At 42.2% G+C, this 27,744-nt stretch overlaps 1 protein-coding gene across 6 annotated transcripts in view; it reads right to left on the reverse strand.

Moving 5' to 3' along the window:
• Positions 1 to 27,744, reverse strand: part of NDST2 (N-deacetylase and N-sulfotransferase 2) — a 137,429-nt gene that overhangs the window by 45,274 nt on the left and 64,411 nt on the right. For 4 of the 6 annotated variants that reach the window (XR_009958920.1, XR_009958919.1, XM_062579876.1 and 1 more), the window contains exon 4: positions 8,834 to 8,896. The exons of 1 other annotated variant lie outside the window; for it this stretch is intronic. The gene's annotated coding sequence lies outside the window, so the exon portion shown is untranslated. Of the gene's footprint in view, positions 1 to 8,833; positions 8,897 to 9,649; positions 9,732 to 27,744 lie in introns of those variants that run through there. One more of the 6 variants, XM_062579879.1, reaches the window with a different exon arrangement.

Here is a 27,744-nt window from a genome sequence, read left to right on the forward strand (position 1 = left end):
TGCCCTCAACTAAATGCGTTTGGTGGTGGTGGGGCAGCTGTCCCTGTTTGAATCCCCAAAACACTGGTACAAGCTGGGTTCTCTACCCTGAAACGTAATAGCAAACGGCATTGCAGAAGAGAGCAGGCGGGCAGGACGCGCTGGAGGCGGCGAGGAGCTTCTGGCCACGGCAGCGCGCTCTGCTCGCTGAAGATACAAAGCGCTAGGTGTGCTCAACGCTGCATTCCCTCCTGCCGTCAGCGTTTGGGAGAAGCAGGCTGTCAGACAGGATGACACACTAGCACACATTTCTACAGGAGTTGTTTTAACAGGAGCTGACAGCACACTGCAAACACTCCTGCAATAAGACATCGAAAGCTTAATGCAAGGGAATGCTACAGGATATTAAAGAGAGCTTTGAAAGAGGCCTGACTCTGATTCAGGTGCTCTAGTTGCTCAGTACCTCTACTATAAGGCAAAAAAAGTACCTTTTACAAACATTTTCCTGGCAGTAACAAGTTAAAAAGAAAAATGGAAACAAGGGCCAATTATTAGACTCTCAGGGTTACCTACTATGTTTTTACCTGCTTTTGCAGTATGCCTAGCATCTCACAGTCAAACTGACCAGGTAGGTGCAGTAAGTCTCCTCCATCTTAAAAAAATGCTTCTTTTCTCTGCCTCTTTGCTGACAGGACAAGAACAACACTCTGAAGCTTAAGGGAGAAAGTGGTTTAAATTGTTTATCAGGATCAAATAATTCCTCTACTAAATTAACAATAAACGCAACCCAGAATGGATACATTATGTATTCTTCCTGTCCTATAATGGACAATGATTTGCTCAACGTTGTTTCATCCTGGAAAACACACTTCAAAAATATAACAAAGTATTCGTGTGTTTAATACTAAAACCAAAAAGAGCATTGAAGTCTTTCAGAAAGAAAAGCACATATACATTACAGTATTTATTGCTAAGCGATGAATAAAAGACAATTTGCTGAGGGATAAGGACTATATGCAAGGAAGCGGTGCTGCTGTCCTCAGGAAAAAAAAAAGTACCTCCTAAAAATGGGGGTTCCACATCTGATAAAATAGATAACTCTTTATTCTGCCCCTTAAAAATAAATAAATAAGTAAAAGTTCTCCCAGACGTGTCACACTGCAGTGCAGAGCTGCGGAGCTGCAAGGCTCCGAGCCTTTTTACTTTGTCCATTGCAGAGGGATGATGGTGACAACATTTTTTGTTCATCCTTAACCTAAAACTATTCACATTTTTAGCTTTTGGCTGCCATCTATGGCAGTAAACAAATCATTTCCATTCAAGCTGCTGTATGCATAAAGCAGATTTTGGAAATCTCACAATACTCCACTAATCACAAAGAAAACAGAAAATCCTGACTCTCAACAACACAGGATTGATTTTTAGAGATTTTCTTGCCTAGTTTTTATCGAACACAAAATACATTTTCCTCCAATCTCCAAAGTTTTACAGAGGTTTCAGGTTTATTGGACAATTGCTGATAGTCTTTTCAAATGTACTTGGCCAGAAAAAACTAGATAGAATTACTGTAGTTCCACGTACAGGAAGATGATTAACTTTTGCTCACTGCCTGAAGTCCAAACTTCAGTATCTCTCTCAAAGGTTAAGCCTCTTCTCCCTCATCCTCCTTACCCAAACCTCCCTACCTACACTTCTCCTCCTCAAAAAAGATTAATGAGAGAAGCACCCCAAACTCTCCTGCCAGAACTCCTCCACGCTGTCCCCCAGATCTATGGCAAGCAGTGAAAAGATCAGGCCACCAGCTTCCTCCCTGCAGAGCGTCACTGGGCGGCATGCACTCCAGGTACCTCCTCCTCACACCAGCAGGCAGGTGCAGTGAGATTTCAGTGACACCTTCCTAAACAGCTAGTCCTAGCTCTTCAGGATGCAAGCTCCAGCACAACTCAACCTCACCTAGTGGGGAATCTCTTCCCTGAAAATTAAGTCCTGAAAATTAAGGGAAAAATCCTGCAGGTTACTACCAGTTAAAACACAAGTTCTTCTACTGCATGTGGTTTTCCATCAGGATCAGCACACTGCTTGTAAGGGGTCTAATAAAAGCTTACCAAGAAAATCAAGCCAATCATCAGCAGGTTTAACTCACTGTACAGGTATCAGCATCTTTATCAGAAAACGTTTCAGATTCATTAAATAAATCAAAAAATTACTTTCATTAGGGTAACGTCCAAGAAAATTAAAGCAAACACAACACGTTAATCAGGATTCAGATAGTCTCTCTTCTGTCACTGCCCTGAAATCATGTTCACACCGCAGCATTTCTGGACCAGCCCGTATCTTTCTTTCTTCTAATACCACAATACTGCAAAATCCAGTGGAAAACCAGAACCAACTATTAGGAGAAAGGAAGGGGATTTTAAAACTCTGTATACCTGAACTAAGAGTGGTAGCTGTTACAACAATATTAACAGTGTTTGCAATATTTCCTCTTCACCAGGGTCACACTGTGTAATGGTGTAATTCCTAAGATGTTGCTTAAACCCAAACCTCTCACTATGCTTTATTTCAGTAGCTTAAAAGGGTACATGAGTAGCAAGATAAATAATGTTTGAAGTAAATGGCTTAGTTTCTAGATAATCCAATCTTGAAAAGTTAAATAAAAAAGAAGCAAAATCCCATCTTTCCAAGTAAATCTCCTAAGAGATCTATATTGGAATCCTGACTTCCTACCCCATACAGACCTGCTAATCCTCTCCTAGATGTCTGTGACATTTATTGTGCTGTTCTGCAAAATGTTCACTTGGACCTTTAAAATGACTCCAAATGAAGACGCAAAACAGATTTTTAATGCCACACTGTGCCATGCCAGGTCACACCATACCATATAATGCCATGCCAGAAAAGCTTGTATTTTTCTGCTGCACAATTTTCAAAATTCCTCAGCTTGAAGACTGTATTAACATCGATTGCATTTGCGACGTTAACAGGCCTGCACAGTTCTTGACCCACCAAGACACAGCAAGGCACTCATTTACTTAGTTTACATTCTTTGAAAAATTTTCTTGGTCAAGTCTGGATTCTCATTTGTAAATCACCACGCCATAACAGCACTGATAGTGCTATCCCTGAACAATCTGAAACCTCCAGACAGAAACACATAACAAATCTAGCACAATTTCCCGCAGCGTGCCAGACAAGAATTTCTCACCCAGCTCTTCCGTCTCAGTCGCACACAAGCTTCCTCTGTGCACAGAGCCCTTCCCCCAGATCCTTCCCCGTTTCCTTGATTCACTTCGTTCTACAACGCTGTGCAGGTAGAGACAGCAAACAGAAAACGCTGCAGCCAATGCCATAGATATTGCAACTCTCTCTGGGGACAGTAAACACCAAATATATTTGTGTGTACGTTTTGAAAAATACTAGGAAAGGGAAAAACCCTTCCCACTCCTCTTATGCTCACAGATAAAGCTGAAGCTCAGTTTAATACCTGCATCATGGCCTATATGCTAAATGCTAAATTAACTGACATCAGTATTTTCTTAAAAATGGTATTAAAAGTCTGAAGTAGATCACTTCTTCCTAGATTCTCCCTGAGTTTGTTTCACCTACTGCCTTCTCAGCATCCACACAATTTTAACCAAGGATTTATGTTTTTTGCCACACTAAAGGATCATCTCTCACCTAGCCTTCCTCTAGTATAAATCACTACTGAGGGACTCTAATGCTGCACAAAGGATCTGAAAAAGTTAGATTTCTTTTCAGTTCTTTCTATCCTTCCTCCACCAAATATTGGTACCGGGAATCTAGATTACCTTAGGTCTTCTGGAAAAGATATTTGGATACAAAACAACTTTTCTGGGAATTACTGAGGGAAGAATTCTCATTTTCTTTAGCAGCCATAGGAGGAACCAGAGAAGACTGAAGCAAGCACTTATCCCAATATCCTTCAATGTTTGTTTGCTAATAAAGGAACAGCTTCCTGGTCTGAATTTTCCCTTTAACTGAGGTAAGCAGCACAGCACAGCACAGCACAGGGAAGACTACACATAAACCCCAAACCAGCTTATCAGCGTAACAAGCCATACAAACCCTGCCACAACCGAGGGGAGGAGGAAGATGTGCCCTTCAGGCAGTTGAAGGTATGATCTGTTCAAACCTAAAAAGCACATTTTCTTTACAGCAGATTTCAGTAGATTTCTAGCTGGTTTGAACGTTTATGTTGTCAATAATGAAATCTACTCCACCTGAAATTCAAGTCAAAGACAACTATGTCATATTAGCTTTTCTGACCTGCCACTGAAACAGAAAACAGAGTGGGTCTTAGAAGGTCTAGATGTCGCTGACTATGAGATTAAGGAAAAAGAATATTAAAGGTTTGTATTTCTAAAAATATACCTCTGTCTCTTAGATCAGTTGACAAGTGAGATACCATCCATCCTGTTTGGAATGAAGTGTCTTTCTGAGATGACAACAATTTCTGGGACTAAGAGAAGCATGTGATGGGGAATTCCTTTCTTCCTCTTCGGGCAAAGGGGATATGTCACGGGCACCGGTCATTGCATCGGAGTTTGAGGGCTAACAGGATACACAGCAAGCAGCTTCTCCCTTTCTTCCACCTGTCTCATTAAGTAGGTGGAGCTGGCAGGGCCCAGAGGGCGTCAGCTGCCGCTACGGCCCTAACCAGGCTCCCCTTCGGGCCTCTACCATTCCCGCCCAGGGCCCAGGAGTCCCGTTTCAGCCCTGGGCCTTTAGCGATCCCTGAGCCGCGCTGTACACAGGTCTTCTGCAGCCTTGCTCTGGCCCTGCCTCCTGGGTGGACCTTAGACACACGCTGTATGTAACTTGTCTCCTGGAAAGACTCTCCATATGGATGCTGTAGCCTTGTCTCCAGCCCCAGCTCCTTGTGACCAGCTCCCCGGGCCCTGAACCTGGTTCGCCGCTCACCTTGCTTGAGGCCATCTACAGACCCTACCACTAGCATCTGTCTCTGCCCATCATGTTCCACCCGCGTGGGACTATGCCCCACCAAAGAGGGCACTGCCTTGACGGGGGTCGCCCCTGGCTCGCCTTCCCTCAGGGACAGCCAGTCCTCGCAGCTGGTGCATAGTGGTTGCAAGAATGGATTAAAGTGTCAGTGGAAACAATATTCATCTCTTCTGACTGGTGAACAGACAGGTCCTTTCTGGGAAGCCTTCCCAGTTTTCCATAATCACAACCTAAGTTGATTTCCAAGCCTTTAAGTACGGTCTTAGGACAGGTCTTGGCAGTTTTGCCAGTGCCTTAGCCCAGTAATGCATCAATAACTTTAATGTCAGACATAGAAAATATAATCTGAGAGACTAATACTGTTTTGTAATATATAAGCACATGAATCATGACTTTGGTTTACTTTTGCTGAAGAAGGTGAAAGAAAGGAGGAACATGTATTTATATTTACAGGAGAAAATTTAATGGTAACACATTACTTTTCCACATTAAATTAGAAAAAAAGCTCTTGATGTACTGAACACACCATTCCCCAACCACAAGGCTATATTCTTTTAAAATGCATGCAAGAAAGGTGTCAAGGGCCAGAGATAAGTCATTCAATTGACAAATAGACGATAAATTTAAAAGACAAAGTGCTCCCTCCATAGCACCTTAAGTTATGCCCTTCTGTTTCGTAATTAATTTCTTACTTCTGTTTAATAGAGTTCAAATTTCTTCATCTCCTAAAAACATTCTCAAAGCACATTTAGGGATAAAGCTAGTATGAAGGAAAGGACAACAGCATTAGTAGATGTTACTGTGCAGGCTAGCCTTACCTGTGGCCTTATATTTACAGGTGTTTACAATTTGAGACACTTACATATATCTTTTATATATGTTTTTGTATTCATCTTTAATATTCAATAGGTTCATCTTCAGGAGCAGACAAGCCTTGAAAAATGATGCAAACAATAACTGGCAAAAATTCACCATTCTAACCCGCCAGCTCTCTTGAACTGCAGTCCAATAAACCAATTAAGATGTTTAAGACCAGATCCAGTCTGAGCACTGGAATTTCTCTCTGTTGCATAAATGCTGCATGACAGGACCTCACTGATAAACTTAGATCAATCCTACAAATTCCAGAGGAACTGGTTACTATATCCTGCGCCAGACAAGGAGATGAAGAACTGGTGACTGCAAAGAAATGTTGGCAGATAAGTGTTTAACAGATCCAACTGGTAGGACAAAACAATAGACATAGGTAGGAACACAGAAAACGATAAAATATAATGGAAGAGAAAAGGAATAATTTGTCCCTTTGTTTCAGCTATGACTGAAAAGAGCTGCAAGATGATGTTAGCTTGGGCAAGTAAAGGCTTATGTAAAGGTTTCTTGAAAAATAAGCTGCTGGCATTTTATGGCCTTTTTAAATAATCTAACTGTGGAATATTCTTGGCATAGGCCTCTCATGGCAAGAGACATTAAAATACTATCAACCAAAATGAAAGTATTGCTAAAACAATGGCTGAATTAATCACAGGTCAGCACAAAGAAAGTCCAAAGTCCACTGTTAAATTAGTGAAGACAATTTACAGTTTCCAATGCTTTTACTTTCATGTACAATCAAATGGGTTCTGCATGGCCTACGAGGCTATATATTCTACTTCATGGTCCCCTCGTAAATAATTTTTCTGTATTTGAGTAATTATCTTAATCACACAGTGATTAAGAAAGTTTCATTTTATACCACTTTCTTTTCTTTCAACTCTGTAATTTTGTTACCATTCCTATTTCCGGTCTCTTTCCCCATTCCCTGGCCTTTGTGTCAATGAAACCAAAGGTGCAGTGGCAGAAGATTAGATACGTATCAGATTTATTGTGGCCATACCTGAAATCAAAGATTCTTCTCCATTTGCTGTTCTGGCCTTGATGCCATATACACATTGACATTAGGAAAGGTATAAAGAATACCATTAAGGATACCTTCATTCCCTTATTTAATATAAACATTTAATTTATTAATTTTTCACACAATGTGGCTATGGAATAAGATAACTGTTCAGGATGCTGATTTGGTCAATATACCCATTCTACTCCATCAAATTTTTGTATAATTTATTCTGTTTTGACTCTTGAGTTTGCAAAAGTATTCCTGGCTTCTATTACCATGTTGTTCCCATACTTTATTACTAGTAAAAAAATCTTTGTCATGTCTTTCAAGTTATTTTTGCTCCTTTACTAGTCTCTGCAGATTGTAGCTGTACAGTTGACATCAAAAAGGTTACAGGAGACAAGATTTGAGTCACACTAGAAGAGCAACCTATGAAAAGAGGGGCACACCACATAGCTCCTACTTCTTTTTCGACCCTCTAAAATTTTCTTCTCTGACCAATGCCAGAGGGTCCTTGTCTATATGTCTCCAGAAGAAATCAGGGCTAGGATCAAGTGAAAGAGAAAATGTAGAGCTGCAGTGTGAGTGGGGCTGGAAAGGGGCTGCCAAAGCAAAGTGGGGGCTGCAGAGTCCTGCGCTGATTAAAATCTTTTGTCTGAGCAATGGTGGCAGGAAAATTTTCCCAGGAAAATTAGGGTTAGGGCTCAGCTCTAGATTAAGAGAAAGTGTAAAGCTGCAGCATGAGTAGAGCTCAGTCCCTGTTTTAGCATATCCACCTATCCTCACCACCTGAGCTTCAGCATTAAATACAAGCCCAATGCAATTTCCTTTTTAAAAACCCAGCCTTTTTGCATAAGAAATGCACTGTTCCATGCTCATTTCTCCCCCACCCTCTCTAATTTTCAGCATAGCTGAAGTCATAAAGGTCTGCTTATATGAAGCAAGCTGAAATACGCTTATAACTGAGAACACTCTAGGCATTCTGCTGAAAAGATATTTAATTCCAGCTTCTCCAGTGCACATACACAAAACCAGGTCATCTTTGCTGTTCCCAAGCAAAGACTGTATGAACCTTTCAACTGAGGCAAGACACGACTACATCATCCCTCTCCTACAGCACTGACTGTAGAAATTTCCACTCTTAAGACAAGATTGGCATTTTCAAAATATTGCAGTACCAGAAAGCCATAAACGTCACAGAAGCCTGAATCTCCGAGTTTTCCATCACATACCTGGACAGGACCAGTGCTCTTTTGCTACATTAAAGTATAGTATTCAAGTATATGTCACTTTATCACCTAAACGCACTCTGTAAGAATTACTTTCCCTCACTATTCATCCAGACAGAAACGAGGAAAAAAAGTAGGACTCTCTCCCTTCAACACAGAAGACCAATCCAATATTTCTATTTTTAATTACATTTATGATATTTCCTGTGGGTATAAGTCATGAATGCAGTTCCAGTATGCTGAGAGCAACATAAACATAGTCATTCCCAAAGGGAACTTAGAGCTGTTATGCATGGGTCAGAGATTCTGTAAAAAGTAAAATCTGAAACTAAAAGCTTTTTAGCCTACTTCCTTCGCCTTCCTTTTCAAAGTCAGTTAATGGATAAACAACATTTCCCCGAATACTGCTCACAAGTTATGCAAGTATCAAATCTATTTAAATAAAATAATATTTAGCAATAATCAAACACACCTTCCTATCTCACTCAGGAATTGCATCAGAAATACATTTCTGATCCAGATTAACTCTGCTGCCACTTCATACTGACAACCGTGTGACTGAAGTCAAGCAGCATGGAATTGCTTCCTCTGCAAACCACCCTAAGCGGGGAAGGAGGAAATTTGCAAACAAATCTAGCTTCTTTCTCCACCTGACTTCTTGCCTCTGTATTTTGACACGAGACCATTTAAAAAGCACTAAGTGAGCTTTTCCCTCACTAAATCTGGAGACATCAGCCCACAGAAGGTCAAAAGATTCTGCACTTACCTCTGATCACAATCAGGGGAAGGAAAAATACCCATCAGCTGCTTCCCTCCGAGGAACAACGTTCTGTTTTAAAATAAATAAAAAGAAACAAGGCTTTGAACAGGGCTTCTCTCTCCCTTCCCCAAAGTTAGCCTCCATCAGTGTTTGTAAACATTTACTTAGCAGGAGTACCTTCGCTCTCCAGAACCAAGGTAATCATTACCCTACGCTAACCGTGGCACGCGGGCTGAGCGGGGCCATGACAACAGCCCAGCTGGCGCTGGCTAGACGGTGACGTAGAGGTGCACTTCGGCAGGCTGGGTTGTGCAAGAGTGAGAAAGAGCGGGGTGACATGAGAAACGACAAGTGCAGGAGAAAACCAGGAACCTGGATTTAGAGGTAAACCACAAGGGATAAAGTTGGCTGAACAAGCAAATGCGGCGTGAGCTGAGAACCGAACAAGCAAGCAGGGGATTTCTCACATCTCTTCATTAATGCTGTTGCCTTTGAAAAGGTCAAGAAAGCAAACAACAAGACGCTGCCTCTTTAGTCTTGGCCACGGCTTAGTCAGTTCAGTAAAACTTCAGTTGTGTGACGAAGTCTGTGCAGACTGTTGCCAAAGCATATAAAAGAGTTGGGACCGTTAAGTGTCCTGTGAAACAACTTCAAACTACCAAAGGATGGAGCTACACCCTTCCTCTACTCTTCCAGCTGCCTAGGGATCACACACGCGCGCACAGAGCAGCTTGCTGTTACAAGCACCTTCAGCGGAGCGGATGAAGCCCAGAGAGCTCAGAGCAGAGCAGCGACGGGGCCGAAAGGCGATTTTTGCCATACCCGTTGGACAGCCTCTCGAGGCAGCTCTTCTGCACCGGCTCTCTGTCACATAGATCCACGAGCGCTCTGCTGTAGCTCTCCAGCTCACACGTCGACCTTTGAGTTTACCTTTATCTTTATTGACTTTAATACCTCTGCAACCAATTAGCAAACAAATAAGCACGCTTGTGCTGTCGGTAAATAAAACCGAGCATTCCTAGTTCCTTCCTACTTACACTGCAAATTTACAGCAAGAGCCAAGCTTAGCTTTTTCCAGGAATATCAGAATGATGGTTGGACCACACAAGCATCAGGTTAGAAAAATGCACCTACTCTTCCTCAGCCTTCCTCCATATACAACCTTCCTCTTTTATTCTGATCTAGAATCATTATGTAGCTTCACAAAATAGTTTTTAGAAGGCAGAAATAAAAAGTCTGCATCTCTGGCCTCCACAAATCCCAACACATCAGAGCAAACATCAAAACAGTCAGATGTGACAGCAAAACTACTGCAACTAAACCATGTAAAGGATGAATTTTGTTGTCACTGTAAAAAATAAACCAGTAAGTATTTTTCACAGAACGATGACTATCGGGGGGAACTCCCTGAGCAAAACAATCAAATCGGGAGTTTATTATTATTAATGTTTATACTATGGTACTGCATACGCCTCTTCCATGTCTACTACCCCCATGACAGTGGGCAGGACCCAAAGAAGTTGGGTAATCAACATCCAATTAATGCAATTTAACCCCAGTTCCACAAGGGGCAAGCTTTCCCCTGACCTTTCACTATGAAGTGTCTTGCACCTTCTGATGACAACTCTTTCCAAAGTGAGGATTCAGACTAAGGTGGAATATCACTCTGGTCTAGCTGTTTTCACTTGGCAGAATACAGCAGACAGAAAAAACCTAAAAGCATCAACTTAATCTAAGCAGATGACAGTCCAAGGCCATGAACTCAGAAGAGTAGCAGATGGCGCGCAACTGGCACGTAGATCACAAATGCAGAGGACACATGCAAAGAGGAACACAGATTACAAATCAGTTTTTCTTCAGCTTTTAAAAATGCGACTTCCTCACACTTATAGAAGCTCAGAAAAAGTTGCATCAGTGAGGAAAAATTACTCCAGGCCTTCACAGTCCCATGGTTTTCCACTATGGCCTGTCACAACTGACAGAACTAGAAGCTCAACAAAAAGAGGAGGAGAGGGCAAAATTAAACATTAGTTGAACGGGGTGACTTAAACTGAATGCAATAATGGATAAGTAAGCAGTGACACAATACACAGAGTGATATTACCCAAAAGACAGATTTTTGCACCACTTGCATATGACTGGAATTGATCAAATCCGATTTAATTGTAAGAATCTTTCACTAAAGGGGTGTTTAAAGCAACACTAAGGGATGACACTGCCGTATTTCCACAGAAAGCCAGGTCAAGTGGCAAAAATTGTGCCTAGCAATTTTCCATTTCCTTCCCTCATACACATTCATCTGTCTACGTCACCTGTGAGCAGTGAGCAGGTCTGTATGTTTGAAAAGCTCCTAGCACAAAGTGCACGTTCCCACTGTTATCAACAGCTGCTAGACAACACCTTCCAAATGCTAAACAGAGAAGAGAACAATATATTTCATCTCTAGGCATCAAAACATTCACTAATGGAATGGACCTCGCCCAGTGCACAATTAAATGGTTTTGGAAAGATGTCATTAACTCTAGGAGTATCATATCTTTTCCTGTGTTTGTATTTAGTTACAAATTTACCAGCCATAACAATAGAGTAAGAAAGCTGTTGCAGCGCGCAGGAACGTGGCCAGGCTGACTCCTGAAGGCGCTCCTGTTAGTCGGGTGTGTGCCACGGGCAGCCTTGATAAGGAATGACATCTGTATTCCTGACAGCTTTATTTCTTATAACACCAGCCAAACTGGAAGTTTCATCTACTGCTCTGGAAAAGAGGCCAAACCTGAATGCAACAGATGCTATCTGGAGCACTCTTGACACACATGAGAGCATGTGTGTGGTCCCCCTCACCATTAGGGGATAAATCAGCTTTCTAGAAAATGAGAAGGGTGCTTAGTATTTTTAAGCCCTGAAACCTTAACATTCGCCCTAATCAAATAGAACAGGGTTCACTTAGTCAAAAGAACAGTACTCGTATGGGAGTCCAAACATAAGTAGAACTATTTTCCCACAAAGATTTAATCCTCAGTCTGGGCAAATGTTCCTAGCAACACTAGATGGACAACAATCCTACTTTATATGTCTTTGTTGTAATTACATCAGAGAAACATGGCAGTTCTGAACCACCTCGTTTAAGAAGAATTTAAAAAAGTAGAGTGAAAATATATAATGATAAAGCAATACATTCAGAAAACATAAAAAATAATTCCATAGAGTCTTAATATAAAAAGATTTATAGGGACATAAACAGAGAGTAGAAAGCTCTGCTTAGTAAATGGGAGGGATTTTTACTTAATTTCCATAACAGAATAAAACAGAGAATAAGAAACACAGGAAGAAAAATACATGAAGCTTGCATTTTTTTTCCTGGATACCATATACTTCACAAGATTGCTGAAAGAGTTGTGTAGCTTTACAGCTCAACGCTGCACAAAGACCACACACACCAAAGGCTCCTGGTAGGAGCAGGAAGGAACAGTAAAACCAAACAGGAAAAAAAGGGGAAAACATTATTAGGGAGGATAAAAGGAGCAGAGCTATGTGGGAAACAGTGAAATCAAGGAGTAATTACCAGAAAATTCACTCTTCGGAAGTGCAAGTGCTCAAGAAAGAAGCATCATGGAGAAAGCTGCGTTCCCTGGCACAAACTCCAAGGGAGAGAGAGAGAGAGAGAGAAGGAAACTAGGCAGCAAGGATATGCTTGAAATAGTTAATCAGAGACATCTGCTATCAAAGTGGATTATCTTAACACATATAGTTCCTCTATAGTTCCTCATGGATGGCATGCGGCAGGGACCCAGCCTGCCATCAGCATGGCTGTGCTCCTTTGCATCGCACTGCTCTGAAATCCCCACAACCCTGACGGCTCCAGCAGTCCCATTTTTCAAATAGGTAATGCAAGCAGTCAAGAGTTAAAACCACAACTGCCATCTGTCTTTGCCTCTGTCCTCTTCTGTCCTTCAGGAGCTGGTAGCTGTATGCCTCCCAATAAGCAAAAAAGCAAACCAATTGCCCTCAAGGCCAATGGGGAAAACAGTATCAGTTACAACTGTCTTCCCAGTGTTGCAGCCTAGCAACTAAAATCACGTTAACTTTGTGATGAGACAAGAAAGTTGAGAAGAGGAAATGACTACAGTCAAAATATTAAAATTCTTTCCTTACTCTCGTTCTTTTACTGCTCTCAACACATGGATGGGAAGTAAACAGCTTCCTCAGCTGAGGAACTTCCGCTGATACAGATCCCTCCTTTTGGTCCCGTGGAAGGGAAAAATTAGGATCTTAACAGAGTGGCAGTTCCCATCCTGCCACAGAGCCGCAGCAACGCTCTCATTGAGATGCTGGTGCTGGGCTGAAGGACCAAAGTTCTGCCTTTGAACCTTACCCCGTTCAGGCCACTTACACAGCTCTGCTCGTGGCTCGCTCGGGCTTCCCCTTCCCGTACCATTCACACTTAATAGCATCCCAAAGAACCAAAGGCCCTAACTTGGTATTAGCCTTTCCCTCATCCCAATACATCATGAGTCATGCTGAAAAACTGACTCCTCATCTCTCCTGTACCAGTCATAAAGCCACTGTTATCTTAAGAAAAAGTATGTTTTTACAAAATTAGCAAACAAATTATCAGACTGATGAAAGAATGAAATGTTAGGTTTCCAGACAGACAGCTTGAAAACACCTAGGAGCCAGATTTCCGCAGGAATGAATTTAATGTCAACAGAATACAATATAAAGGCTTTGTGCCCAAATGGTGATACCGAATTTACAGTGAAGTTGACGGCTACTATGGAGAAATTCAAGAGGGGTGTCATTTATTTCTCTTATTTTATCCCTCCTTTAAATACAGCAAATAAAGTCAGAGCTTTGCTGCCCTTAAGTCCACGTAATTCCATCTCTACATTTTTCATTTACCATTGTCAATATTTGATCTGGATGGTATCGTCTCTTCAGGCTCCTTATGCTTCCTTTTACCTCTGTCTTTTATCATAACATGAAGTACACTCTGCATTACAGAGGAGATTTCTCTAACATCTGAGAAGGTGGGGAAAGAAGCTGATAAATTATAAACACCTCCTCACTTAACCCCACAAAGAAGCCAACAATGTTAAAAAGTGACAATTCCCAAGTTATGATCCTTCCCCCTACTAAGGGGCTAATTAAAATTAAAAAATGGTCACTTTCATAAAAAGTAAAAATCAAATAAAACCAATAATCTGTACCCAAATAAAAGGTATAAAATGCAAGTTTGATACAAGTATAAAGGGACACTGTAGTGAAGAGAACGGAGCTGTACCCATAATTTAGTTCAAGTGTACTGTTTAAACAGCCTTCCTTGTATGGAGTTTCAGAGTCACAGTAATAACCTCCAAGATGCCCAGTAAGTGGCCACAGCAGAAGCTGCTGTACAGAAATAATACTTAAAGAGACATTCCATCCAGTAAACTCCATAAAAATTACAGACATGGGTCTTCGTCCTGGATGCAAAAGGGCAAAGCTGAACAAATTCCAAATCCGGAAAGAGAATAAATATGGTATCTTGAAGCCAAACTACAAAGGGATAAAGCTTGTTAGCAGGTTTGCTGTATCTACCCCCGCTTAATTAGTGCATTTTGCCTTTTTGAATAGGTGAGAGGGAGGTAATGTGCATATGTGGAAGCACAGAAACCAGCTAAAACAATTCCTGCTTTCAGAGGGAGGAGTGGAAAGAAGATTCCAAAACTTCTTACCCAATTCACCTTTCACCAGCTCAGCCCCCGTTTCAGCTCAGACAACACTCAGACACAAACTCCTGTCTTTAGGATCTTTCCCACGCTTGGAGATAGGACAATTTGCTCTCTCTTCCCCCACAGCTTTCTCGAGCCCTGCTCCTCACTGCTGCTGCTTTCCAAAATGCCTCTGCACCGGTTGCTGATGGCAAGTGCTGCAGGTGCTGTCGGCTGGTGAGGAGCACACAAACGCTGAACAGCCTGCTCCCTCCTCCTGGGGGGCTCCTAACTGCCACCACGCTTGGCTATAAAAATGCTCAAACCCTCGCCAAACCTTGTCATGCAATCAACTGGAGACATGTACCAAGCCTTCCACAGACGTCTCTGCTTCCATATGAGCTTGTCTGGAAGAACGTTTAAGCACACTATTTTAGCTCTGCCTCCCACCCTCCCCTCTTCCTTTATATTTCCTGGGACACTGAGGTAAAAACAACCTGGCACACAAATCCATTTTAAAAGAATGTAACTGCTGTAAGTGCTTGATCCTGTTGTTCATTACTGCTTAGAAAAGCTCTTTGCACGAACCAGCTATTCTTCCTCCCTTACGTTCCACGAGACAACACTTAAAGATTGCAGCAATCTGAAAGCATAGCACAAGAACAAAGTGTGAAGAGGAAAGAAATACCAATCCTTTTAACGCTACAGGTGCAAGGACTTGGCCATATCCTTTTACTTGCTCTTTTGAAGTCAACAATTTGACTGTGGTTGAACTGCCAGGAAGAATGGCATCTGAAAAAGGTACACATGGTCAACCAACCTGAGTTCAAGGAACACCATAAATGCTTTGAGATTAGCTAATCAAAAAAGCCTCTGGATTCTCCAAGACACTGGATTACCATCGGCGAGAAGTGACAGTGCTCAGAGATTGACTCGGGGAAGCACAGCGAAAGCAGCTCAGCGCCGCATTGTTTGCGAATCGTTGACCCCGAAAGGCACGAAAGCAAAGTGGTACGAAACACTCCAACCGCAGGCACTCGGCTTTGTGCCCTGCCGCGGGAAGGAAAGCGCTGCGGAGAGCGCCACAAACTTACAGTGCACACAAACAAGTAAGGGAGCTTTTGTGCTTAAAATGAAATGAAAATTTCTGCTTCCCTGCTTACTTTCTTTTCAGATCTCACGTTACAAGCTTTCTGCTTCCTTCATGCTTTCTCTTCTCCCTTTTCATTTTACCCGTTCACAGTAATTTGAGTTGAATCCATCATCAGTGATTTAAATCCATGTGTTGTCATGTAAACATCTGAATTTCCTGGCTTAGCTGGAACATCAGTGAAGGCCCCCCCTCCCACTCCTCTCCTCCCGAGAGACCAATGTATACAACACAACTCTCTCCCAGCATCATTTCTGAATAAGGCCACACTTGTGTTTTTGAGAGAGGCATCCAGCCAGATGGAGGTTTCTTCATGGCTTCACTAAGTGTAAAGCCTTTTAGACACATAGACTGAGCCAAAACCCTCACCTATCATGCCCTTGTGGGACCAGCAACACTCTCCTACTACTTGAGAAAGAAATCACATGAACTGTCAATTTAAAAAGCATATAACAGCAGTTGAATATTATCACCATAGGATACTATCCAACAGCGTTTCAGTAGATGAAACGCAGCAGGACCCAGTGTTCATTTTTTTCAAGACTTTCAAATAAATATTTTTTTTGAGACAAGTGAAAAACATTATGCAGAAGAACCACCTTCAGCTGGAGCCTTATACAACGTTTACATGCCAGCACGGGAATCTGGTCTAACACACGCCACAATCAGCAGAAGTGTTTCCACTGAACTCAACAGGCACAGAGTCAGGACTGATATTTATGTTTTGCAGGTATGTACACATATACTTAAGTGTATAAGCACCACAGTGTACAGTATTATAATGATTTTTTTGGCATGGAACTGGCTATGCATTACACATGAATTACAGCAAAGATTTGTTTCATAAAGTTAAAAAACTTCTTTCTCCTTTGGGACCAACCAAAACTCATTCTTATCTCTGTAATAACACAGATTCACTAATCTTCTTCACTCCTCAATATAAAAAGAGAATTTCTGAAGTGAATGACTAACTGAACTCCTTCCAGTTAAGGCTCATTCTGCGTAGGTGTGTTGACACTGCTAAACTATATTTTTCTATTCATTTCCTGAAAATGCATGTTTCTTTTGTTTCAACAGATTTCCAAGAGACAAAGTCAGCAACAATCCCCCATGAGTTATGTCATAAATCAGCAAAAATGTTAGGGGAAACTGCCTTTTTTATCCTAACAGCACAAACAGAAATTGCTTTCACCCAGCCTTATTTATCAGACCATCTTCACATACAAGCCTGGTAAAGCGCACAAACCTCGCACCGTGCCCTGAACAAATCCAGGCTCCTGGGGATGTAGGCAGTTGCAGATTATAAGACTCTTCGTGGGAAACGCTTTCTTTGCTTGTCCTCCCCTTCAGCTTAATTACCAGTCCAACCTGAACTACAATATAATAAGACACAGAGGGGAGATCATTTCCCAAACAGCAGCACTCCAACCACTTGACACTTGTAACCACGATTTTGTCCAAGTGAGGATTCTGCCATCTCATCTGCACCCAGACTCAAATCCAGCCCAAATGTCAAAGAAAACAAGGACTGGATTAAACAGAATTGCATTTAAGTCTTGTGTCCACAAATCGATAGCAAAGCTCTCACCAGCAGAAGGTATCATTTTCCTGATTTACAGGACAGGGAAACCGAGAGACAGAGCACAACAGCGGATATTCACTGACCCAGGCAGCAGCAGAATCAGGAATTTAGATTCCTAGATTCCTGGCTTTTTTTTCTCCAAAGGAAACGGGAGCACTATTTTGTGCCTGCTCAGAAACCCCTCGCGTTTTGCACGAGGCAGACTAGGCAAGTAACCTGTACGAGAGCTGGGCTCCCGAGGCACCTGGCATAGCCAGGACTTGGAGCGTAGCTCTATCACAGTTCTCTTGTCCAGGTGCAATCCTTCATCACCACAAATAAGACAAAATATTAAATACAGGGCACCTCCCAGACAGTCATTTGATGCAAAAACAGCTTCCCAGTAAAAATGGTAGCTTTCTCTTTCTTCCGGCACCTTCTTGTCCAGTCCAGCTCAAAATCCATGATGTACTTTTCCCTACCTTAGGGTGTCCCAAACTGCATCATAAAATTAAGGAAAACAATTTTCAGTAATGACAAGACTGATACCTTCTGATCAAACAGAACAAGGACAGTTAATTTAACAAAATCATATTTTACAAGTCACCAAAGCTCTGTCTTCTCTGTTTTAAAATGCATCTGGATTACAATTTTCTGTCCTTTTTGCTGCCTTTCTGGTCTATCTCAGCTGGACTCAAGCTAATAAGTATCTCATTAATGAAATGACTATGCCAAGGTACTGGCAGATGGTCTCATGTTCCAAGCACATCCTTCCATTCCCTCCCTCCCCGAAGTCCTAATCTATACACAGTGTAATCTTCACAAAAACATATGCTCCCTGACAGAAAGCTTCCCTTCCATTATCTCCATCCTCTAGGGTATTGACCCCTGAAACCTCAGGGACATGAGGCAACTCTCTTCTTACTTAGCCCTCAGTTCCCTAGACGCCTGAACACGCTTTCTTCAGGTCCTGGCCAAAGTACCCGACACAAGACTGAAAATCCATGCTAGTCTTCATCTCTATTACTGTCCATGTTATATCCCAGTCCTAAGCAAATGCATATACACATATCTATCCATATAAAAATAAGTAAAATTAAAGTAATATATATACGGTTTTTCTTCCATGCAGTACTTTGCCACTGTTCTATTAAACAGGTCCCTATAAATGTATGTGAGCCCCTCCTCTCAACTGAAAAATGTACAGTGTAATCTATTATGTTGGTTATCAATAAATCTCTCGTGCAACACTTCTATTTACATGTTGAGTGAGTCATATTGGTATTGGATAATTCATCTATCTTAAAATAATCTATTTGTATCATCTGTTGGCTCCCTCTCCCCTATCAATTTAATCAGATTATTGTGATTGATAAATTCATTAGTATGGTCGTCATATCCTGAGAGCATAGCAACTTCTAGAGAGAAAGTTTCAGGACGGAAGAACAACTATCTGTTTTTCACACATGTAGAGATACGAGCTGCAGAATAAATGAACGCTATCAGTTTTCCCGTTCTGGGAAGGGCTGCATAAAGGTCATTTCTATGCACGTAGGATCAGTCTGGCTGTCCTTCCTGGAGCTCTTCCGAAAAAGCTATGGGGGTGATGAGCACAGACAGGCCACCATGATGTGAATGGTTGTTTTGGCTCTCCAAATTGATTCTGAGCCATCTGAAAATCATTTCTTTCCAGAGGAAGAAAAAATTTTACTGTCAGTGTTATTTCCACGTTTAATCCGAGCAATACTGAACAGCCTTCCGCCCCCCCGCCCCCCGCAGATACGGAGAAGCACCAACAGAAAGGAGAAAAGCTTTCCTTGAATCTTTGCCCCCTCATTTTCAACTTGAACTAAGATCTTTTCTCATATTCCACAAAACCCTAGATCACTCCTGTTCGTTGTAGGAATTTACATCAGCAAAGCAATTGCAAAACCATCTATCTTACAAAAGAAGAGTTAAAAAGCACATTCACATTCTAGACTGAAACAAACACCAGTAAGTAAAGTACACACAACAGCAGACAAGAAAAGGGAATGAGAAATATTATTTACTGAGTAGTAAAAATAGCATAGTAATACCTTTTATTTTTGCAGCTTCTGTTATGCAAAGATAAAAAAGCCAAAGTGCTTTGACAACATCCCTTCCCAGTCCTTCTGAATAATAAAGGAAAACAAAATAGACAGAACATAGATAGCACTTGCCAGGAAAAACAACAACTGCAGAAAAGTATACAAGAACACTGTTTGAGCACCCAGAAGCTCTGACTGCCTGAGGAGGGTGATATAGATGACAACCCCCTGTGCTGACTATTTAGCTAAAACTGTATTTGCTGGTGAGACAACTCTACACTGAGCTGTAACTTTTCAATCTTTCTAATACCTTCCTAAACCAGATTAAAAATATATTACTTAAGCACGTGTTATTCACTGGAACAGCATCCAAGATGACCTGGGCATTTGAGGGTCAAGAAGGATCTCAATGAGGGTCTGTCAACCAGGAAACTCAGAATTCAGGTGAGGATTATTTCGGGAAGACGGCCAGCCTGTAGGCAGCAGCGAGCAAACAGCAAAGGCTACTTGTTGGAGGTAGAAATGCTTAACAGGCTTCCAAGAACTATACACACCATATGTAATTAAAGCAGTTTATTACAGTTATGTGACTTCACACATTTGCAAATGCATTTTCCCCTTTTTAGGCTCAGAGCGATGCGCTTATTCATGCAAATCAAAAGGAAACATGTAATCGGTTTTGAGAAAACCAGAACAAAGCGCCAGAGCGAAACATTTGATATGGCATTGTCTTGCAAATGCCTCCAAATTCCTCTCTGGTCACCGCGTGGGCAGCACATTCCCAGGACAGAAGTGGGGGTGGGCGGGAGAAGGGGTCTGTAAAGCTATTCATGAACTTGCTTTTGTCTTTTCCCGCTGAGGTTCATTAGTGACCTCCTGGAGCACTTGGGAGGAGAGAGCGAGCTTGTTCTGGCCGGAAACGCAAGTACAAGGAAACTCGGAGGCCGACCACGCTGGGGAGGCTGTGTCGAGGGAGCCCGGCCCTGCCACGACGGTGCTTGTCCTTACGCTGCTTGGGCCCACTGCTCTTGGCCAAGCCACCTTCTGCTCAAGGGGAAGGTTAATGCACAGCAATGAAGTGCTCAGAAACCAGGGAACCCTTTCCCCAGCCCTCACCTAAGTAAAAGTAAAAGTCAGGTTGGCTTGATTGCCCAAGCTTTCACTGGTCCCCAGGGAAGCTCAAAGAAGTAGGCGACAACCCTTTGAAACAGATCTGCAAGAAACCTGCATTCACAGCTATGCTGGCAAACAAGGCCCCCGGGCATCTAATGCCGGAGCAAAGGCAGCATTCACATATTGTATCACACACCGTGTTACGCTAAACGGTGGAACCGTGCTTTTTCTCCTTGCTACAGGAAGTATCAGGAATTCCCCAGCACACAGTATGTTATTTTTGACAACTGAAGACACTGGTACAAGTGGAAATTCAGACCTCCAGTTTGGCAGGAAAGGGCTCTGCCCTTAGATTTGTCTCTCAGCAACCTTCTGCCAGCAGATCCTCCTTTGCGCCATCCATCAGCCCCCTTTGCAGCACAGGCAGCTCTATAACCTAGGCAACAGCAGCAAGGAAAGCCTCTGCGGAGCTCCGGAGACAGGCACGGATTCTGAAGCTGCGGTATGGAAATAACGCACAACTGCTGACAAGTGGTGACAGGCCCCCAGCAGCTAACAGGTAGCTGCTGCTGTAGGCTGGATACGGCTTGGGTGGCATGGGGGGGAGGGGGAACAGCTGGAAAATCTGGGTCGGATCACTGGTTTATCTGAGCAGCCTGTTGTTAACTCCAGGTATCCCCGGGGGCAGAGGGATGTGGAGAGGACAGAGCTGTGATTTAGCTCAGGCCTCTTTCAGAGCTTCCTCCCTACGAGAGGCATCAAACGCATATTTTATAGACTATAGCCTACAAAGATGCTCAAATACAGTATCTGGGGTCCACTGAGTTCAGGGTAAATTCCTGTCCCATTTTTAGACCAGCAATATCTGAGGCAAAAGAAGCAGATGCAAGATGAAGAATGCAGAGAAAATTACTCTGCCATTTAAGAAGGGAACAATCTAACAAGCAAACGGAAACATCAGAGAACGACAAAGTCTTTTGGTTATGATTACAGTGGGTTATAAACCAGGCTACATTACATTAACGAGGTAGGAGAAGATTTGTTATATGCAAAGAAGTCTAATAAGAACATTTTCCATTAAGAGGAAAACATAATCCAATCTGTAGAGAAACAACTTTCAAATTACAGAAATGGTATAAAATACAGACTAAAAAGATTCGAGAAAAAAGGCACATAACACTGACATGAAACAAGCTCTCAAAATCTGATAAAATCCTAACAGTGGTGAACAGCAAATACATCTATTTGAACTAATCAAACAGAAACAATACAAAAAGATTATAAATGTTTGAAGTAGCAAACATCACACTATAAAGAAGCACAAACAGCAGCACACTGATTTTTAGATTATTAAGTCTAATTTCTATAGCTTCCAAATGAATTGAAACAGTGGCTCATTTTTGTGGTGCACACAGCACCCAAAACACCCAGCATTCACAGAGCATCCAAAACAGCTGGCATCTGACCTGTGATCAGCGTTCCTAAATACCCTGGCAATACAAACAAATTGCAACAAACAGAATAGATTTATACATTCAGAAGAATCAAACTAAGAAGAAGAAAAATTCCAGCACATTAAATTTAAGGTTAATAAAAGCAAAGTAATAGACAGTGAAAACTATACTACTTATACTATTTTCAACAGGGTCATATATAAACTATTAATTCAAAAAAAGAGGGGGGGGAACTAGACATGCTCCTTCACAAAGGTATGCAATGTAGTCAATAAGAAGTGATAGTCAAAAATGCAGTAAAATGTAAGTTATATTAAGATGTACAAGGAATGTAAAGGTAAATAATACAAGAAGCATTAATATACGCTCTCCACTGTGAAACACTGTTCAGTTCTCACCACTTTATCCTAAAATAACAATATTGAAGCCATTGAAATTGCTAAAGAAAAAAACTAACATAAAGAAACTCATATGAAATCTGACTTTTTGTTTTCATTCAGACAGGGGATAGGTTTAAGAGGTATATATAAAAGTCTAAAACAGTCAAGAGGACAGAGTAGACAGATTACGAACTATGAATTTGGTTTCCTAATGTAAGAACAAGGGAATATACAATGAAAATCAGTGGTAAAAATTTGGCTGGTTTGAGATTATACAATTCCACATACACAATTATCCAGTAGTACTTACCATGACAATATAACACTGGATGTCAAGAGCCAGGAAAAGTATGAGACTTCAATACTTATAATAAGCACATTTAAATTAATAACAAGAAACATCACAACAGTTAGAAACCCTCCCGTTCCAGAGCACCACATTTTTCTACTCCTGCAGATCAGCAATAAACATCTCCTAGGCATTTTAACACAACTGCCTTCCACAGAATTTGTTCTTGAATAACAGGAAATACTGTCAGTAACAAAAGGACACTGAATCTGGACGGATGGATGCTCTGATCCTCTACAGGCAGTGGGGAAGACATAATAGTAGCAGTTTCTTTTGCAGGAAATGTTTATAATTTATATCACTGTAGCTACTAGAACTAGAAGTGAAGAACAGTGTTAGGAAGGGTGCTGCACAAACACAGAACAAAAATGAGCTTATAATTTAAGAGAAACAAAACAAAGATATATAGGCAAAGCTGCAACAGAAGGTGAGACAACAGTAGTCAACAGTAGCAGTCTATTTTTTTTTTTGGTAGGTATTGCAAGTATTTCTAGAGAGACCTTCCTAAATAAGAGGGGCAGAATGGGAGGAAAACATGCAGATGACACTTGGATAATTTATGAAGTGAGAGATGGAGTCTGTTCTCATGGACATGAGAAAAAAAATGACATATCTGCACTGAATTTGAACTGCTCATGCAAATAGAGGATAACCTATAGAGTGCCACATACAGGAAGACATACTACTTATTTTTGACAAGGAACAGTGATGGGATGTAAAGAAAGGGACAATATAGTCAAAATAATGAGTCAGGAAAGCGATTTTGGCAGCAGCTCTCCAAACGACAATGACGGCAGCAACACAGCATTTACTGAGACAAGAGAGTAAGGACTTGGACAAGCTTTTTTCCTCTTAGAAACAAAGTAGGGAAAAGATAGATACAGTGCAGACATACAGACCTACGGAAAGTTCACTACTGATGTCAGTATTGAGTGAACGGCGGTGATCAAACCCCCCCACCCCTTCTTTTCCTTCCAGCTGTACTGAAAAGGAGATCACACACAAACACAGGAAAAAGAAAGATCCACAATTCCAAAATACTCTTAACAGCAGCAAAATCTATTTCTTACTATGTGAAGAGCAAATAGCTGGGGTTTCCAATGAAAGGCCTGAACTACAAGAAGTCACTGGACTGTCAAGAAAGAGTCCTCACCGAGCTCTCCCAGAGCGCGTGCTGGCACCCACCGTTTTTGGGCAAGCGTTCGCTGTGACAGTGGACGTAGGTATTAAAGTCACACAGTGATAAATGCAGGAAGAGAGAGGAAGTACCAAGACCTTCCCTCAACTCTTACAGGGAAGGTGTGAAAACAAACTAACAAAACTCCAAACAAATAAATTAAAACCACACAACAGGTTTTCAGACAAGAACTGATCAGCAGTCTCAGAATATGAGCACAAAAATGTGACTTTGAATTTCGTGTTTAAGATGCTGAACAGCAACTAGATACCAGAAGCACCCAAGAGAGTTAACAAGAGGTAACAACACTTCCTGCGTAACTCACGTGAAGCAGGTCTCTGCCAAGGCGAAGCAGTGTTAGGTGGAAGCGCCAGCAGTACGTTATGGCCATCCCGCTCTGCTGGGAAGAAATGACCTCCGAATGCAGAATATGCTTGAGCAGTGAGGTGGGTTAGAGTAAGAGACTTCTTTTAGATTTATATTCTGGGATCTCTCCATTACCACTATTAAGATATTAAATATTTAAACAAAGCTGGAAAATAATCTGCCAAACTTCAGCAGCAATCAGTTCCTGCACAGCCCTCTGGATATTCTAGCACCAGACATTAAAAAGTGATAGATTATGAAAGGTGTTTCAGACAGCCTTACCAATATAAATCTTTTATGATTTTCTTTGAAATTCTCTCCTAAGAAAAGCAATAGCAGTCTGGAAGGCGTAATTTTTTCCTAACTGCCAGAGTCCTGGGCTCACATACCTTAAAGTTTCTGCAGTAACTGAAGGGTAAGGACAGACATACCTGAGATACCTTGAAAATTGCCAGTTTGGTTACTAGTACCAGAGTAGGTTTGGCCTCTTTGAGGGCTGCCTGAGGAGCTGAGAGGGGGTGTATGTGTACACAAACACATGTAATGTGTTCAAAAATAGACTGTACAGTCTTCCTTCGACAGGAGGAAGTAACTTCGATATAAGTTACTGTGAGTGGTGAATAAAATTAGTTTATCATCCTTTTCCCTCAGACTAAAGATTTCTGATAGAAACCTGCGTTTCTGCTGCCATCTATATGACCACCACGCTCACCAGGGATTTAGCCCTCGCAGATTTTACCACCGGTCTGTGAAATCCTCGACATCTAAAGCAAAGAATTGTACACTAAATATATTTTCAGGCTTTGGTTGTTTCTACAGGTTTTCTCTCTGACATCCAAAAAGGTTGAGAGTTCATGAAATCTGAACGTAAGGAGCAGAAGGAGAAAACCAAGAGGCAGGAAACGCTTCTCTCAGCTTCTGCGTGGAGCTCGCCGCAGTACAAGCTGCCCCCCCCTTCTCACTGCAACCCCTTTCAGTGCGTTACTTGTGTCAGCAGCCACCACCACCGTCAGCGCCACCGGTGCTGATCCTGCGGTGAAGACAGGGAGACAGAGACCAGGATTTTTGCTCCGTGTCACGTGTTGTCACCAGCACTGTGGACACTTGGTGTCAGGAAGGGAGAGCTTTAAAAACAAAACCCTAAAACATCGCCATCAAGAAAAGAAACACCAACTCTGTGCTCTCATATCTTCACTCCTTCAGCTGTTTCATCTTCAGAAGGAGCCAGGGATCTTACAGGTAAGTTCTCCCACCTCTTCTGGCTCCTTTCTCAGCAGAAATGGCTCTGTTGGGCCAGGGTGAAGAGAAGGGTGGCTGCTCTGTGGGAGGACAAGCCAGGGCGACCTCAGTGCAGGTAGTGCCCTCACTGATGGGGCATCGGTTCTCCGTACGGGTGGATGGGGGGCAGAGCCGGGTGCTGGCGATAGGGTTCATCAACAGCCCCAAGTAAGGCGAGTGATGAGCAAGGGAGTCCACAGCGCTGCCCGAGCCAGGGCTGAGGGCCCAGACCCAAGATTTCACACAGCCCCGAGACCTGCGGGCAGAGAGCGCCCAGGCGGGAGCCCCTGGTGAGGCTGCTCCGGGCAACGAAGGTCCTTCGGTGCCCTCAGGGCCTGATCCTTGGTTGCATTCTGCAACCTCTGACTGCAAGGCTGGGTACACGCGGAGGAAAAGACAGATGCAGAAAGGACTGCAGTATCAAAGATGGTACGTAACCACACAGCCTGCTGTCCCCAAGGGAATATACACAAAATTAGACATATCTGAAAGTAGTCTTCCCTATTAATTATGCAGCTATATTCCTGTCCAATAACACATTTTTTTCTTCTTCTTCCATTTCAGCTGCCCTGGAGTACCCTCCTGCAATTGCTCTTTCAGCCCATACTGGCCCCTCTCTACCAGTTCAATTTCTACTCAACCTTACCTTAAAAGTTGTGAAGCAGTGCTGCACCTCAAGCAATCACTTCCCCACGTGCTCCAAAATATTCCTGACAATACAGGCAAGACAACTGCAACGGGGCTTGGGGCTTCTTCTTCTTCGCTGCTTTGCTATTGTCTCTCACACCCCCTCTTAAAACAAAGGCAAGGCAAGGCAAGGCAAGGCAAGGGAAGGGAGGGGAAGGGGAGCCTCACCTATAGGAGAAAGCCATTCTGGAAGTTAAAAGGAAAGAGAAGACTGAGGAGGTGTGATATGAGCAGGGAAGAGCAAACCTAAACAGAAGATAAAATCTGCTGGACCAATTCCTCCCATGAAAGCAGCACTGGGCTTGTCTACACTGATACTCTCGAAAATTTCCTCCGTTTCACTGCTGCCAGAGCCCAGAGGGGTTGCAGTGTAAAGTGTTGCTCTGTACCAGTTTCCCAGGCACAGCCCTTATGCTCTCTACACTAGAGGTACTTATTTCTCTGCTGCCTGGGATTGTTCTTGCTTTAAAACACCTGATAACCGTGGTTCAAATTTTAAAAATGCAAGTATACAGACTCCTCTGTGTATACTGGAAGCAAAATCTAGGCCCAGGAGTTTCATTTCACATGTTTAATTAGGCCATGAATAAAAATAGTATGGATGCAGAAAAACAGCAGATTCCATTACATTAGGCCTTCTACAATTTTTGTTAATTTTTGCCACATAAAACTGCCATAGTTATTAAATTTTCAAATAAAAATCATACTCCTAAATTTTCTTTATTGTCAAATAGCTTAAAAATACGCGATAAGCATACAAAGTTGTTATCAATGTTCAGTCAACAGTTACAACACACTGACCTCTACCTTAACTCAACATGGCTCTAACTTCAAAGCCTGGTTAAAACTATTTAAATACCAACGTTATTAAGCATAGCAGGCATGCCGAACACTCAAATGGAGCCAGCATGCTTTATGTGAAACCCAGTGCCTGCAGTTCCTCCCCCTTATTTCCCAGGATAAGCTTACCTGTTCTCCGTCCGGAGCAGGACTTTCCTGTCACACTCCTTCCGACAGAAAGGAGTGGTGTCTCCCAGCTCTCTCATCCTTGGACTGCTGCCTGTTATTTATCAGTCCCATCTCCTTTCGCTAACTGCAATGGAGGCTAAGCACATAGCTTCTTTGTTTAAAGTCACAGGCTTGCACCTTACCCCTAGCGGCTCGGCAGGCACCTTCGCAATTTGTCGGCAGGAGGAACTGACGGCTCCGCTGAAATCCAAGAGTGACTCCCCCCTTGCACCGTCGCCGAAAGGGAAGGGAGACCCTCTGGCTACCGCGTACTGAGCTGGAGGTCTCCGGGGCTTTGTTTTTGACTACACTTGCTTTTGCCATTTTAAAGAGCCTGTAACACTGCAGAGATCTCTTTAATTAAGTAGCATATAAGGAATCTGCGAGTACTACCTACAGCAGGATTAAACATCCCTGTAAAGCAATAAAGGAATTTCTTGCAATCACCCAGAAAATTCACAAGGAATAGAGATCCTGTAAAAGGCTTGATCATGTAAAAAAATAGGCAAGAGGTGGAAAAGCCCAGGCTGCTGAACCCTGTCAGTTGAGACTTTCTGGAACTTGTATTATCTTTTTCTCCAGAATATAATATATATTTATTAGTAATATAATAATATTAATATATTACTGATCATGCA

Source organism: Rhea pennata, chromosome 7, assembly GCF_028389875.1.
Source record: "Rhea pennata isolate bPtePen1 chromosome 7, bPtePen1.pri, whole genome shotgun sequence".
In the NCBI taxonomy this organism is placed as follows: domain Eukaryota; kingdom Metazoa; phylum Chordata; class Aves; order Rheiformes; family Rheidae; genus Rhea; species Rhea pennata.